General features: G+C 37.8%; 1 long non-coding RNA gene across 1 annotated transcript in view; it reads right to left on the bottom strand.

Moving 5' to 3' along the window:
• Window positions 1-5,751: 5,751 nt before the first annotated feature.
• Window positions 5,752-16,390, bottom strand: part of LOC139182734 (uncharacterized) — a 327,514-nt gene continuing 316,875 nt past the window's right edge. Inside the window, exon 5 of the long non-coding RNA XR_011566273.1 lies at window positions 5,752-9,073. This is a non-coding gene — a long non-coding RNA (uncharacterized lncRNA). The remainder of the gene's footprint in view (window positions 9,074-16,390) is intronic.

The following is a 16,390-nucleotide window of genomic DNA, read 5'->3' as shown; positions in this document are numbered from 1 at the left end:
AATACAAAACAGAACATGATTAAGTGCCATGAAAGAGGACTAGAATATAAGAGGGAAGAGAAGCTATCCAGTTAGGAAATTTGCCATATTCCATGTGGGGAAAAAAAAATGAGTTGCGCATAGGAGGACATTCTCCATCAAGGGAATATCACAAGCAAAGCTGCAGAAATGAAAATTTTCTGAGGTATATACTATGTCCAGAGAATAGTTCCATTGGCAAAACATGCTATATATGAAGGAGAAACTTTGATAATAATAGTAGGAGGATAGTGAAAGCACATAGTAAATTAAAATTCCCTTAGACTTCTTAGTGCTGCTGTAAAAAAGTACTGCCCTCCTGAGACACGGAAATATAAAAATGCTTGTTTTCACTTTCTCTAATAACATTTTTAATTTCCACATCCCATAAGGGTTAGATCTGCACTTATCTGTACAGTTAATTGCTCTGATCCAAAAGTATGATAAAAATTCTCTTATCTTTTCTAGAGAGCAAACAGTTACAGTCCGAATTAGGGCCCTAGGTTAAGTCATCAAGGTACTACCAAAAAGAGCTTCTCCCTAGGACTTTATAATTCAAAAAGGATGAAACCCAGACCTTGGTTATATCTTCAGGTCATAAATGCTGTAGACTCCAGGGTAACTTGTTCCTGAAAAGATGTATTTACATTCCAAAGGTTAGAGTGAGTGAGAATCTAGGATCATTTCCATCCCATTTCAAAAGATCAAAAAAACACATTTTTTCTCTCTCTCTCTTCAGAAGGGGAGAGAGGTAGCTGTCTTTCTGGTGAATAAATCCTTTGTTCCCCATTTCTTCTCTACAGAGTGAAACTCAACACTAGCCTTGAAGGTTTTCATAAGAGCTCATTTAGAAGTGGGTAGACTAGCTCTGGCGAACCAATGCTGCAATGTTAAGGTAAATCTGGTTGTAAGCATCAATATAGAACTCTTTTTTCCTGACCCAGACACTTCCTATTCCTATTTCTATGTGTGTGTGTGTGTGTATAGGAGCTTTCTTGGTGGCTCAGACATTAAAGAATCTGCCTGCAATGTGGGAGACCGGGGTCCAATCCCTGGATTGGCAAGATTCCCTGGATAAGGGAATGGCAACCCACTCCAGTATTCTTGCCTGGAGAATCCCAAGGACAGAGCCTGGCAGACTACAGTCCATGGGGTTGCAAAGAGTCAAATACCACTGAGTAACTAACACTTTTACCTCACTTTCATGTCATATATATGTATTTCATGTCTACATACACAGAATCCATAAATATACATATTGCACACACACACAACACACACACAGAACAGTCAACATGAAGAAATTTCCCTGGCAAATCAAAGGTTTTAATTCTAAAATGCTTCATTTAGAATTGTGTATGCCTCTTCCAAAAGTTGCAGGAGAGTGGTGCCTTATCCTGCAAACATTACAACTGCTTCCAAAATAACATCAACACAGAAAGGAACAGCGCTATAAACTGTTGCTGCAGTCTACAACACAGAATGTGGAACCAGTAACAATCAGAAAAGACAGAGGTTGAGACCTGGGCCAATTTTAGATTAAAAAGCTTAATTGTATTCAGTTATTCCTCTTTCTTGGGAACTTGGGGATACTAAAGAAAAACATTATCAAGAAGACTGCCTTTAAAGAACTGACTTTTCCCCCCAATGGGACAAGACAAAAATATACATCCAAACTAGACTAATGCTAAGATTTTTAGATCAGATAATAGTTGCTAAAGATGGTCAGGAAGGGGGAACTCAGTGTGGCTAGACCATATTTCTGAAGAAGGGGCATTCACAAAGACTCTCTTCCCTCACTACTTAGTCATTAGTAACTTCATTGTTTTATAACTCCTCAAGTAGATCTGATCAATCTAAACAAAACCGTGCCTGCCGCCCTCAACCCTTTCCCAAAGCAAGAGAAGACAATGACCCTAGGATAGGCAAGGCTGGGTTGAACAAGCTTAGAAATCATTTAGAAGAGTGCCTAGACTTTTCTTGAATTTTCTCATCAAAATCCTTACACCTCTGAGCTATGGAGTGAGATAAGCTTGAGTTTGCTCTTGGATGGCTTACTTAATCTCTCTGACACAAAGTGATGCCTTCTGTGAAATAATGAGGCCATGAGGATGAAGTGAGATACTGGATTTAAGATGCTCATCACAGCCTCAGACTCACAGACACTCAACAAATATTGTTCCTTACCCTTCTGAAGTCACTCCTCCGATACTTCCCTGGTTCTGGAAAGTCTTTGAAGTGAAATGTGGGACAACAGGGATGTCATTGTTTTGAACAAAGGTGGATAGTCAGCAGTATGGAAGAACATAAAATCGCTTGTGATTTTCAGCTTCAGTCATAAATACGGAAGATGACAGACATAGGAAAAATATTAAGAGAGAGTTCCCTGTGGTATTGCAAGCTGCCAAATCAGGGAAAAGATGAAAAATAAGTGTTCAATCAAATTGCTTCTCCTCACTGAAGAAGTAATAGCAATGACAGACATACTACTGGATAAAGAAAGGAATCAAATTGAGTATATAAAAATATATAAACAAACAGGAAAGTGTTCAGTTATAGGAAAAGTATCACCATCTCATAGGGTGATCAAACACATTTCTAAGTTAAAGGGCAAAAAATAATAATAAATCTATGTCTTTTAGATCTATTTTTGAAAGCTTTTTGGTTTTGATTTTTAATAAATTGCAAAACATTTCCATAAAATAAAAGAAGTTATTTAGATATCAAAAAATGAAAATAACATTTTAGTTGAGCAGTGCTGAATCTGAAAATATGCTGGAAACTCAGGGAAGTCTGATTCACTCTCGGATTTCTTGAATGACTGAACCTGGGTAAATGATCTTTTCTGTTAATACTGATAATACTCCTTGTGTCTTTTACTTCTCAGGTTTGCAATCACTATCACCATTTGATGTAGAGAACATTTCTAATTATAATAAATCAGTAGGTTTTCATAGTGCTGCATGGTTGCAAATCTGCATGGTTGCAAATTGGGCTTTCTTTATAAGTTTGGAGGAGGTACAAATCTAATTTGGTCTGAATATTTTATTTTATTTTTATTTTATTTTTGTTTTTTCAAGAGGGACTATTGTTTTTTTAAGACTTTCTGTTTGGGAATTCTCTAGGCTAGAACACTGGAGTGGGTAGCCTTTCCCTTCTCCAAGGGATCTTCCCAACCCAGGGATCTAACCCGTGTCTCCCACGTTGCAGGCAGCTTCTGTACCAGCTGAGCCACAAGGAAGCCCTGTTTTATATTAGTCTCTTATAAAACTCTATTGACCTTAGTTATTTGATATCAAGATTTTGCTATCTAAACAGAATATTTTAAGCTTCTCCTTTATTATCTGATTACAGATATCTTGATAACTGATATTCTGTTGAGGATAAGAATTTTGTGCTACACTTTTTTTTTTTCCCCTCTATATCGTATCTCCAGTGCAACACAATTCTTAGTCAATTTCCCTTCTTGGCTTTAAGTCCCTTTAATACCCAGAAAAGCAAGAGAGTTCCAGAAAACATCTATTTCTGCTTTATTGACTATGCCAAAGTCTCTGTGTGGATCGCAATAAACTGTGGAAAATTCTGAAAGAGATGGGAATACCAGACCACCTGACCTGCCTCTTGAGAAACCTATGTGCAGGTCAGGAAGCAACAGTTAGAGCTGGACATGGAACAACAGACTGGTTCCAAATAGGAAAAGGAGTACGTCAAGGCTGTATATTGTCACCCTGCTTATTTAACTTATATGCAGAGTACATCATGAGAAATGCTGGGCTGGAAGAAGCACAAGCTGGATTCAAGATTGCCGGGAGAAATGTCAATAACCTCAGATATGCAGATGACACCACCCTTATGGCAGAAAGTGAAGAAGAACTAAAAAGCCTCTTGATGAAAGTGAAAGAGGAGAGTGAAAAAGTTGGCTTAAAGCTCAACATTCAGAAAACAAAGATCATGGCATCCAGTCCCATCACTTCATGGGAAATAGATGGGGAAACAGTGGAAACAGTGTCAAACTTTATTTTTCTGGGCTCCAAAATCACTACAGATGGTGACTGCAGCCATGAAATTAAAAGACGCTTACTCCTTGGAAGGAAAGTTATGACCAACCTAGATAGCATATTGAAAAGCAGAGACATTACTTTGCCAACAAAGTCCGTCTAGTCAAGGCTATGGTTTTTCCAGTGGTCATGTATGGATGTGAGAGTTGGACTGTGAAGAAAGCTAAGCACCGAAGAATTGATGCTTTTGAACTGTGGTGTTGGAGAAGACTCTTGAGAGTCCCTTGGACTGCAAGGAGATCCAACCAGTCCATTCTAAAGGAGATCAGCCCTGGGATTTCTTTGGAAGGAATGATGCTAAAGCTGAAACTCCAGTACTTTGGCAACCTCATGCGAAGAGTTGACTCATTGGAAAAGACTCTGATGCTGGGAGGGATTGAGGGCAGGAGGAGAAGGGGATGACAGAGGATGAGATGGCTGGATGGCATCACTGACTCGATGGATGTGAGTCTGAGTGAACTCCGGGAGTTGGTGATGGACAGGGAGGCCTGGTATGCTGTGGTTCATGGGGTCACAAAGAGTCAGACACGACTCAGTGACTGAACTGAACTGAATACCCAGAAATTCATTCACTGTTTTTCTGTAAGTTGGAATATGGAAATAACCAATTCATGGTGTTTTTTTATTCTCTCAAGTATATGTACCATTTTGATAGGATACATTTCTCAGATAAATAAAATTTAAGCTATTTCAATAAGTTCACAAAATTACAATTAGAAGCAATTTGTCAAAAACAGTGCTTGGTTGCTTTTAAATAGTGTTATTAAAGAGCAGAGTGGGACTGCTTAATCTGTTTCATGTGAAGTAATGGAATTATGATTGTGCTTGTGCTTAGTTGCTCAGTTGTGTCTGAGTCTTTGCAACCCCTTGGATTGTAGCCTGCCAGGCTCCTCTGTCCATAGAGATTCTCCAGGCAAGCATACTGGAGTGTGTTGTCATGCCCTCCTCTCCGAGATCTTCCCAAACCAGGGATCAAACCCAGGTCTCCCGCACTGTGGGCAGATTTTACCGTCCGAGCCACCAGGGAAGCCCAAGAATATTGGAGTGGGTAGCCTATCCCTTCTCCAGGGGATCTTCCCAACCCAGAAATAAAACCAGGATCTCCTGAGTTGCAGGCAGATTCTTTACCAGCTGAGCTACCAGGGAAGCCCAGAATTATGATTAGATAATATCAATGCCAAGGGAGGCTATGAGAAAACTTGGAACACCTGTTCTACCTCTGCCCATGTTCTTACCTTTTTATTGAATTATAACATGTATACAGAGACATATACAAATCATTAGAATATAACTCAATGCATTGCCACAAATTTAACCTGCCTGTATGATAGTAAGACAGGCAAAATCACCAGTGCCTCAGCAGCCCCTTATGAACTAATGTTCTGGTCACTGCTCCCAAAAGAACAATCACTCTCTTTCCCTGGTGGCTCATTCTCTGACAATGCAGGAAATGCGGGTCTAATCCCTAATGGGGAAGATCCCCTGGAAAAGGAAATGGCAACCCACTCTAGGATTCTTGTCTGAGAAATCCCATGGACTGAGGAGCCTGGCGGGCCACAGTCTATGGGGTCACAAAAGTGTCAGACATGACTTAGTGACTGAACAGAACAGAACAAACTTTTAAACCACAGCTTCACTTTGCCTGTTTTGAAATATAAATGGAGTCATAGTACAATTTATTTGGAGTCACAGTACAATTTATTTTGCTCAATATTAGGCTTATGAGATTTATCTATGTTATTGAGTATGGTCAGCTCACCTTTTAGGGTGTGAGACTAGTTATGGACAAATCTGTATTTTCTGCCTCCCAAATGTGTGGACATTCTAATTCTGCCTCATCTTTGTAGCATGCTGAAACTTGTGAAGTCTTAAATTCCGTACAGTTGTCAACTTATTATGGAAATCAATAAGCATATATTATACAAAAGTAAAGAGACTGATATATTGAAACTACATGTAGCCCTCTTCTACTGTCAATAATTTTATCAACTCAGGAATTTCTGTTTCATCTGTAATTTCACTTGCCTCTCCCTTTTCACTCCACAATGTGGGATTATCACTTCATTTCTTATAAATATTTCAGTGTTGAACTCAGAAAACAATGACTCATATTGAAATATAATTTTAAATGCTATCATCATACCTAAAAATAATTTCTTATTTATTTAGTGTTTGCACAAATGTCCCACTTTTCTCATTTTTTTCCAGTTTTGTTTGTTGTTTGGTTGGTTAGCTGGTTGGCTGCTTGCTTAAGGTAGATATCAAATGAAGTTCTTTGGTTTAAATGGTTAAAAGGTTCTTCTTAACCATCTAACTACCCCCTGTTTGTTTTCTCTCCTTGCAATTGTTTGTGTGTTTGTAGAAATGGTTATTTTTTCCTGAAGATTTTACCACAATATGAATTTTAATGCTTACCTTTCTGTGGTTCCACATCTACGACCTCAGCATTTTTTTTTTTTTTTTTGTGAGGTGAGTCCCACACGTTTATTGCAGGTCGCAGATGGGATGGGCCCCGGCGCGTGCTCTCTTTTGATAAATTAGCTAGTGGTTTATCTGTTTTGTTTACCTTTTCTGAAAGAAACCAGCTTTTACATTGATTCATTGATTCTATTGTTTTTATTTTTTCCAACTCATTAACTTTTGTCTTTATTAATTCTTTCTACTTTCTTTCTTTCTATTTTACTTTTTCCTTAGCTTATTGCACTGAGTGTTTAATTCTTTTGAGGGACTTAGTTTTACTTATATAGGTATTTATATTTTTTTGGTGGTTGTTCTACTGCTATCCCACAGACTTTTTATATATCATACTGTATCATCAGTTTGAAAGAATTTTAAAATTTTACTCTTAAATTTTCACCCGAACATTTCTTAACATTTTGCTGTTGTTGTCTTCTGGTAGAATATTCTATTTGAGTTTTATTTTCAGGAGGAGAGATGTCATTATTCTTTTGTTTGTAAGTTGTATTCCTGTGTATTTTCCTTTGAATTTTTTTATTTTTATGCTTCATGAGAACTATTGCTGTGTTAGTTTACACATAAGTATTCATCCCTTAAGCAGTTTGTGATATATAGCCTTTAAGATTATTAAGTATGCTTATTTATCTCTTTGATTTTTAATCTGATTTCTGCCTTGAGAGGTATGATTATGAGCTCTACTTTCAATCTGCTATCACCTAGTAGTATACCTTTGCCCATGTTTTATTATTTCCAAATAGGTTCAAGATAAAATTCACATATAGTAAAATTCACCTTGTTAGCTGGACAGTTATATGAATTTGGACAGCTGTAGTCATGTTGCCACAAACACAATCAAGATAATGGAATAACCTTGTGGATCACAACAAACTGGAAAATTCTTAAGGAGATAGGAATACCAGACCACCTTACCTTCCTCCTGAGAAACCTGTATGCGGATCAAGACGCAACAGTTAGACTTGGACATGGAACAATTGACTGGTTTCAAATTGGGAAAGGTATAGAACAAGGCTGTATATCATCATCTTGCTTATTTTAACTTATATGTAGAGTATATCATGCAAAATGCCAGGCTGGATGAATAACAATTTGAAATCAAGATTACCAGGAGAAATATCAATAGCCTCAGATATGCAAATGATAATCACTCTGATGGCAGAAAGTCAAGAGGAAGTAAAGAGCCTCTTGGTGAGGGTGAAAGAGGAGAGCGAAAAGGCTGGCTTAAAACTCAACATTCAAAAATCTAAGATCATGGCATCCTGTCCCATCACTTCATGGCAAATAGATGGGAAAAAATTAGAAACAGTGACAGATTTTATTTTCTTGGGGTCCAAAATCACTGAGGATTGTGACTGTAGCCATGAAATTAAAAGAGGCTTGCTCCTTGGAAGGAAAGTTATGACAAACCTAGACAGCATATTAAAAAGTAGAGACATCACTTTGCTGACAAAAGTCTGTATCGTCAAGGCTATGGTTTTTCCAGTGGCCCTGTACAGATGTGAGAGTTGGACCATTAAGAAGGCTGAGTGCTAAAAAACTGATGCTCTAAATTGTGGTGCTGGTGGAGACTCTTAAGAGTCCCCTGGACTGCAAGGATATCAAACCAGTCAATCCTAAAGGAAATCAACACTGAATATTCTTTGGAAAGACTGATGCTGAAGCTGAAGCTCTAATACTTGGGCCATCTGATGTGAAAAACTGACTCATTGGAAAATACCCTGATGCTGGGAAAGGTTGAGGGCAAGAGGGGAAGGAGGCAGTAGAGGATGAGGTGGTCAAATAGCATCATGGACACAATGGACATGTGTTAGAGCAAACACCAAGAGATAGTGAAGGATAGGGAAGTCTGGTGTGCTACAGTCCGTGGGGTCATAAAGAGTCAGACACAACTTAGTGACTGAACAATAACAAGAAAATCATGTTGCCACCAATACAGTCAAGACATAGAATAACTACTACCACAAAAGCTCCTGTTTTTAGTTAACTATTAACACACTTCAATGCATTGTCAATTACTGATCTGATTTTACCACAAAGTAAAACTTCTTTTTCATGGATATTGAGCCTCAATTTTTATCTTCACCTCAGGTATCTGCCTTCAGTTCAGAACTGTGACCACTGAATTTGGGACTACAGAAGTGTTAGAATCTCCCCAGATCCTAGAGTTTTCCCTTCTACCCCAAAGGCTTATTTCATCTGACCCTCTAAGTACAACTGATTTATAAACAAGTCCGTCTACCACGCCCCCTCCCAGAGTGGTATTAACTTGCAAATTGCCTATTTGTTTCATGAGAATACCATTACTCTTCCTTGGTGGTTTCTTCAGGTTGGCAAAATTGAGCAAAAGATACAGATAACCTTTTCAAAAGTAGGGTGAGAGGAGAAAAAGCAGTGGTATGTGTTCAACAACCATCTCTGGGGAAATAAAGGCCTGATGTGTTTTTTTCCAATGCCTATGATATAAACACTCACCAGGACGGATCTCAAGCTACCAAGAGGTTGTAAACCAGCATGCAAATTTCCTGAAAATGTAAAAGTGACAGGGTTTAAAAATTCTGTTTTGGAAAACACTTCATTATGTTTACAAATACTTATCATCTATCATTACCAAAATCACACCATTAAATTCACCTTTTTCCTTCTTTTTCTTGCATCCTACAGATCATTCTTGGAGAAACAAAAAACTAATCTGACTGCTAGCTTTTCTAACTTCAAAGGGACACAACCCCTGTTACTTAACATAATCATCCCATCAACTGTTCAAAATCCTTTCTAATCAAGTCAAGCCTTCAGTCTCATATTCAACATCAGTGGCTTTGGATAGAACCTAATTTCCAAAATAAAATGAAATGAAATGAATTAATAAAATAAATATAAGGAAACTTCATATGTGTTTTCTTTCTTGCCATCAATTCCATTTCAAGCTATGTCTGACTCACTCATTCTTCCCTTAAATATCAGAAACATGAGTGATCCCTTTTACTTAATGTCTCCCCGTCTATTTTTGCTATCTATTAATTCCTATTACCTATTGTTTATATCTTCAGTTGTGTCATTTTATTATTTTAGTCTCCTACACTGCAACTTTTCTCTCTTAACCAAATGTACTTATTGTTCATATTCTTTTAAAACAATCATTTTATACCCAATTCTCAGATTTTGTTTTCTAGTACCATTCTCCATTTCAAGAAACCAGGGCTTCTTCCTTGAGGGTAGAGTTGAATAGTAAAAATATATCAAGAGCCTAGAGTGTCTAGAAGTATCACAAAGTAAGAAAGTGCTTAAAAAGTAACTCCATTTGGCCATGTTAAGAAGACACTGAGCAAATCTTGAAAGAGCTCTTAATGGCCAAAGTTAGGGGGAAATGGAGTGATGGATTATAACCTAAATTGTAAAATAAACATACATGAGTCTGTATTTATTAAATAAATAAATTTATTGAATAAATAAATAAAAAGAAAAGATACAAAGTTGTCATAAATGGAGGTGGAGTTTAATTCTCATACCTGTACTTCCAACAAGTATGGGCTGGACTTAGTGACCCATTTCTATATAATAGAAACTGGAAAGGGAAGACTAGTAACTTTATAGCACAAAAACCTAGCAAAGTCTATCTACCTAAGAAACAGGACTAATGATGCCATGTGGATATCATGTGCCCCTAATACAAAGCGTTGAAAAACGCATATCATCTCTATAGCATTCTTTCTGACAGTACATAACTCCAGTCTAATCATGAGAAATGATATATCAGACAAAACCAAACTGACGGAAACTTTACAAAATACTTGACTGGCACTCTTTAAAACTGTCAAGGCCACCAAATACAGCAAAGAATGAGAAACCATTAAAGACCAGAGGAAACTAAGGAGACAAGATTACTAAATGGCATATGTTAGACTGGATTGCTTTCTGGAAGAGAAAAAAAACATATAATGGAAAAAATGGTAAAATCCTAATAAAATGAAGTATTTAGTTAATAATAAAATATTAGTGGGCTTCCCTGGTAGCTCAGCTGGTAAAGAATCCACCTGTAATGAAGGAGACCCGTGTTAGATTCCTGGGTCAGGAAGATCCCCTGGAGAAGTGATAGTCTACCCACGCCAGTATTCTTGGACTTTCCTGGTGGTTCAAATAGTAAAGAATCCATCTGCATTGTGGGAGACCTGAATTCGATCCCTGGGTTTGGAAGATCCCCTGGAGGAGCTCATGGCAACCCCCTCCAGTATTCTTTCCTGAAGAATCCCTGTGGACAGAGGAGCCTGGCTGGCTACAGTCCATGGGGTTACAAAGAGTCAGACATGACTGAGCAACTAAGCACAGCACAAAGTATCAGTACTATTTTCTTAGTTTTGAAAAAGGTACATGGCAATGGAAGCTACCAACAACAGGGGAACTGAAACAGGATGCAGGGTTTATAGCAACTGTAAAGCAAAGACTGTGGTTCCATAAGAATGAAGTCATCAGCTACAGCAGTCACTGACCTACAATACACCCTGAAAGGAATTCAGGGAAAGATCAGGATGAGGCACTCTGTGCTTTGGGAAAACAAATCCTTAGATAATCAGAAATATTTCAGGAGAAAATTTTTTATGAACCTGGATTCTTGTATCTTCCCATGTAAGAAAAGCACTAACATCATTAACTGAGTTGCTGATGATTAACAGTATTCTTTTACTCAGATGTATGCTTGATTGCATGCACTCCTTCACCAAAATCATATATATATCAACCCTTTCCCTTTACCTTTTTGGAGCAGTTCCTCAGAGCTATCTGAGAGGCTGTCACTCACGGAGTAGTCCTCAGCATAAAACTAAAACTCATAGTCTTATGTTGTATATTTTTATTTCAGCCAGCACAAGTCTCTGCTCTCTATGTATTTTTTTTCTGTAAATCTAAAATTACCCCAAAAGAAAAAAAAATTTTTTAACAATTGCTTTATTCTATTATCCCCTCTAGCTATTATCTCTACTCTCTGCCTGGCAAACAAATCATGGTAATGATGATAAAATATTTTAAAATAAATTTTTCTCAGAATACTTTTAATCACAACTACTACATGGAAATATAAATATAAAAAGCAATATTAAATTTTACAGAGAAAATGGGATATCACTGAAGGAAACTTCCCCAAAATTTAGTCTTCAAGACTCCCCCAAATAAAGTCAAATATCTATCAAATATCTTAGTTATAGAAAGAAATCGCACTTATGCAAGGAGCAGTAAGTTCTGTATATGTAATAACTTCAGATTGCCAGCAAATTTAGGAAATTCACATTACTTATTACTTAGCAATCTCCTTCTCTGAAGCAGCAGATTTCATGTTAATATCAAAATGTATTAACAGTTCCTTAGACAATTTTCATCTATTTTTCAACAAAAGCTGTTGAGATAACTGTAATACACAAAGAAGTACTATTCAAGGTTAAGAAGAAAAAATGTGCAACAAGAATAAAATCTTTGTGTCACCAAGTTATATAGCTGATAGCTAGAAAAATACTGTGCAGACCTTCTCAAACTGGCATCTCAGAAATCCTTTGTGTATGACTAACTGCCTTGATAAACTGCAATTACATCTGCAGCAAAAGGTCCTGGAGAGAAAAGGTTTGACCCAGTGAAAATGAAAAAATCCCAAGGCACTCTTCGAAGGGTATTTGTGTCCATACTTAAATAATTGCAGTATGAGCTCAGCTCCTTTAACCATAAAGGTCTTGAATTCATGTGTTGAACTATAAGTGTGTAATGCAGGTTAATTCATTCTTGGTAAGATACAATTCAGTAAAAGTAAAACCAAACTGCTATGTAAACATTGTACAAGTGCTGATTTTAAGGTCAATGTCAAATGGTTACCCTTTTTTTTGATAATGAGGTTTATAGGTGATCATTTAAAATTTTAACTCAAAGTTCACTATTAAAATTACACACACAGTTTTTTTTTTAAACTTTACATAATTGTATTAGTTTTGCCAAATATCACACACAGTTTTGAGTCAAAGAGATAAAATGCTTGTAATAAGAAAAAGAGCCTTGATATCACTGATATCAATTCTATTAACCAATTTTGAAATAACCAAATTCAATTATTTTAGATGATTCTTATAAGTTTTTTCACTTATACAAATTAATTTTATCCTAACAGTAAACATTAGGTTTTAGTACCATAGGCAGACCTATTATTTCCCTACAGAATACCTTTGCTCAGTTCTCCACATTCTATTTTCATCCACAGGGCAACAAGATGATGGAAAATATCACTTTGCTGCATGTGTGTGTGTGTGTGTGTGTGTGTGTGTGTGTGTGTGTTGGGGGCAGGAGGTATCTGTATATCTGATTCCAGAAATTATGAAATTAGGAGATTATATAGGAGATATCACATATATTCCTCCTCCCCTCCAGCAAGAGACAGAGGGAGAGACAGTAACAAGACAAAGAACCTTTCTTAAGGAAAGATAAGAAGGTATCTACCCTCAAATATAGGTCTTGTCTTTGCGGGAGATAAAAGTTTTATTGCCCTAATTGCCTTTTAGGGGGACCAGAGAGTTCCAAGATGAAGGACAAGTGGTTTCTACCCTTAATGGTATGAAGAGCAGTTGGGGAAAGAAACATTTTCTATCTTCTGTTACACTGTTCAGAAAACCTTGGCCATGAAGACAAATGAAAATATTCACATTACTTCCTGATGTATTCCATATTTCTAAATGATATACAGTTGACCCTTAAACAATGGGGGTTTACAGGATCCACGGTTGGTTAAATCTGGAATGGATGTGGAGAAATCAAGGATGCAGGGGACTGACTATGAGTTATACATGATTTTTAACTGTGGGGAGGATAAGTACCTCTAACACCTCTCCCCAGTCCCCACCACCCCACTGAAATGTTCAAGGGTCCAATGTCCAATGTGTTAGTCGTTGAGTCATGTCTGACTCTGCAACCTCTGTCCATGGGATTCTCCAGGCAAGAATACTGGAATGGGTTTCCATTTCCTTCTCCAGGGGATCTTCCTGACCCGGGGATGGAACCTGGGTCTCCTGCATTGCAGGTGGATCCTTTACTGTCTGAGCCACCAGGAAAGTTGTATTTATATTGCTACTTCTAACTTCTAACATTTTACTTACTACTATTGGCACCTCATTCTTTCATTGACCCCCCAAATGAATACTCCCATTACCTACAACTCTCAATGTAGTTATATCATAATTTTAGTTAGCTCAGTATTCGGTATTTATATTGTTATTACCATGTAAATAATACTCACTATTGAGGCATGTGTGTGCATATATGTTAATGACTGTTATCCTTTGGGTTCCCAGATGGTACTAGTGGTAAAGAATCTTTCTGCCAATGCAAGAGATGCAAGAGATGTGGGTTCTATCCCTAAGTCGGAAAGATCCCCTGAAGAAGGAAATGGCAACCCACTCCAGGATTCTAGCTTGGAAAATTCCAATTTAATGCCCAATAGTAGTATTCTTTGGAATTAATACTTTTTCCTTAGTTTTCTATTTTTTTAGAGATATAATCTATAAGTACATTTTCTAAGCCTACTCTCTCCCATCAGTTGTGTCTTCAGTTATGTTAAAAAGTCAATATTGTAAAGTAATTAGCCTTCAATTAAATAAATTTATATTAAAAAAATTTTTTAATGAAAACCATATGCATTTCTAGGAAGAGTAATGGCATATGTATATTTGTTTAAATAGCAAAAAAAAAAAAAAATCAAGACAATCTATCCAGTTTGCCTTCCTGAAGAACTCTTCTGAAGAATTATGACTTGCTACAATCTCAGGAAAGAGCTCTCTAGCCCTGAATTGTAGGGATCTATGGCAGCCACCACTGCTGTCTTAATTCAAAGTCTCTCTACTTCTCTGATTTCAGCTAAAGTGGGATAAAATGTGGCCTGTGATCTCAGACTTACCTTGCACTCATGTTCTCTTTGCATGTCTTTTTGTCCTCTGACTTGGTACCTTAGCCTACTCTCAAATATGGGCCAGCATTGAGGAGTTAACTTTCCAGGGCTAACATTGAACAACTGAAATAGAAACATAGATATGGAGAATGGACACAGAGGGGGAAGGGCCGGATGAGACAAATTGGGAGAGGAGGACTAACGTATATGCACTACTGTATTCAGTGCAGTTCAGTCCCTCAGTCGTGTCTGACTCTTTCGACCCCATGAACTGAGCACACCAGGCCTCCCTGTCCATCACCAATTCCTGGAGTCCACCCAAACCCATGTCCATTGAGTTGGTGATGCCATCCAACCATCTCATCCTCTGTCATCCCCTTCTCCTCCTGCCTTCAATCTATCCCAGTATCAAGTTCTTTTCAAATTGGTCAGTTCTTCGCATCAGGTGGCCAAAGTATTGGAGTTTTAGCTTCAATATCAGTCCTTCCAATGAACAACCAGGACTGATCTCCTTTAGGATGGACTGGTTGGATCTCTTTGCAGTCCAAGGGACTCTCAAGAGTCTTGTCCAACACCACAGTTCAAAAGCATCAATTTGGCGCTCAGCTTTCTTTATACTCCAACTCTCACATTCATACATGACTACTGGAAAAAACATAGCCTTGAATTGATGGACCTTATTGACAAAATAATGTCTCTGCTTATTAATATGTTGTCTAGGTTGGTCATAACTTTCCTTCCAAGGAGTAAGAATCTTTTAATCTCAAGGCTGCAATCACCATCTGCAGTGATTTTGGAACCCAGAAAAATTAAGTCAGCCACTCTTTCCACTGTTTTCCCATCTATCTGCCATCAAGTGATGGGACCAGATGCCATGATCTTAGTTTTCTGAATGTTGAGCTTTAAGCCAACTTTTACACTCTTGTCTTTCACTTTCATCAAGAGGCTCTTTAGTTCTTCTTCACTTTCTGCCATCAGGGTGGTGTCATCTGCATATCTGAGGTTATTGATATTTCTCCTGGCAATCTTGATTCCAGCTTGTGCTTCTTCCAGCCCAGCGTTTCTCATGCTGTACTCTGCATACAAGTTAAATAAGCAGGGTGACAATATACAGCTTTGATGTACTGCTTTTTCTATTTGGAACCAGTCTGTTGTTCCATTTCCAGTTCTAACCGTTGCTTCCTGATCTGCATACAGATTTCTCAAGAGGCAGGTCAGGTGGTCTGATATTCCCACCTCTTTAAGAATTTTTCACAATTTATTGTGATCCACACAGTTAAAGGCTTTGGCATAATCAATAAAGCAGAAATAGATGTTTTTCTGGAACTCTCTTGCTTTTTCCATGATCCAGCGGATGTTGGCCATTTGATCTCTGGTTCCTCTGCCTTTTCTAAAACCAGCTTGAACATCTGGAAGTTCACAGTTCATATATTGCTGAAGCCTGGCTTGGAGAATTTTAAGCATCACTTTACTAGCGTGTGAGATGAGTGCAATTGTGTGGTAGTTTGAGCATTCTTTGGCATTGCCTTTCTTTGGGACTGGCATGAAAAATGACCTTTCCAGTCCTGTGGCCACTGCTGAGTTTTCCAAATTTGCTAGCATGTTGAGTGTAGCACTTTCACAGCATCATCTTTTAGGATTTGAAATAGCTCAACTGGAATTCCATCACCTCCACTAGCTTTGTTCATAGTGATGCTTCCTAAGGCCCACTTGACTTCACATTCCAGGATGTCTAGCTCTAGGGAAGTGATCACACCATCGTGATTATCTGGGTCATGAAGATCTTTTTTGTACTACACTGTGTAAAATATTAATAGATAACGGGAAGCTGCTGAATAGCACAGGGAGCTCAACTCGGTGCTTCGTGATGACCTAGAAGGGTAGGATGAGGGGAGGGTTGAAGGGATGTTCAAGAGGGAGAGGATATATGAAT

The sequence above is a fragment of the Bos indicus genome, chromosome 4 (assembly GCF_029378745.1).
Source record: "Bos indicus isolate NIAB-ARS_2022 breed Sahiwal x Tharparkar chromosome 4, NIAB-ARS_B.indTharparkar_mat_pri_1.0, whole genome shotgun sequence".
In the NCBI taxonomy this organism is placed as follows: domain Eukaryota; kingdom Metazoa; phylum Chordata; class Mammalia; order Artiodactyla; family Bovidae; genus Bos; species Bos indicus.
This window is presented reverse-complemented; position numbering and strand designations above follow the sequence as displayed.